Here is an 826-nt window from a genome sequence, read left to right as displayed (position 1 = left end):
TATAGTCAGAAAAAAAACCATATAAAAATACAAATGTGGCTATATTTGTCTATATGGAGCTCTGGTGGTGCAGTGGTTAAGCGCTTGGTTGCTAACCAAAAGAAACGGAGCGGCTGGTGGGTTTGAACCACCAACCTTTCGGTTAACAGCCAAGCACTTAACCACTGTGCTTCTAGAGCTCCTTTCCATAAAGATTACAGCCAAACTGTATATTTGTCTATAAGAAATGTGATTATGTAGAAATATGCAATGGGAGCTAAGAAGGGAGTTTTTTAATTGTAAGATCAGAGCTGAGCCTTCAGTCTGCAGTGATGGCTGTACCTGTTGCTCAAAAGACAGATCCAGCTGCTTGATTCTCAAGGTTTTTCAGGAAGAAAGAGATTCTCCAAACTCAGAGGATCATCAATAACGTTGACTTCAAGACAGCCCTCCTCAGGTCTAACTGCATTTCCTCTTGCTTCAAAAGAAAGCCCACATTGTTCTCCACAGAAAAAGCCTGGTCAGCCGCATGCTTAGAAAAACCCTCCGCACACTTGACTGTGGTTAAGTCCTTCCCACTCTCTCCACATCCCAGCCCTCGCCTCCCATCCCCCCACACAGTGCAACATGCTTCCTGATCCTTTCATCCTGCTTTTCAACCCGTTCACTTATTGTTGCCTCCCACTGGCCTCTTTCCCCGGGTCTCTGCATCCTTCTTCAAACAGGGTGTCTAAAATGAGATTCGAGAAGGGACTTGGCCAATTTAAAATGGCAGAGTAGTTTGCTTCTTGGGTCTTGTATGGCCTCCTCCTATTGATGTATTCTCATATCACTGGCTTAACCCTTT

This window comes from Trichechus manatus, unplaced genomic scaffold, assembly GCF_000243295.1.
Source record: "Trichechus manatus latirostris isolate Lorelei unplaced genomic scaffold, TriManLat1.0 scaffold00031, whole genome shotgun sequence".
Classification (NCBI taxonomy): Eukaryota; Metazoa; Chordata; class Mammalia; order Sirenia; family Trichechidae; genus Trichechus; species Trichechus manatus.
Note: the sequence above shows the minus strand (reverse complement) of the source record.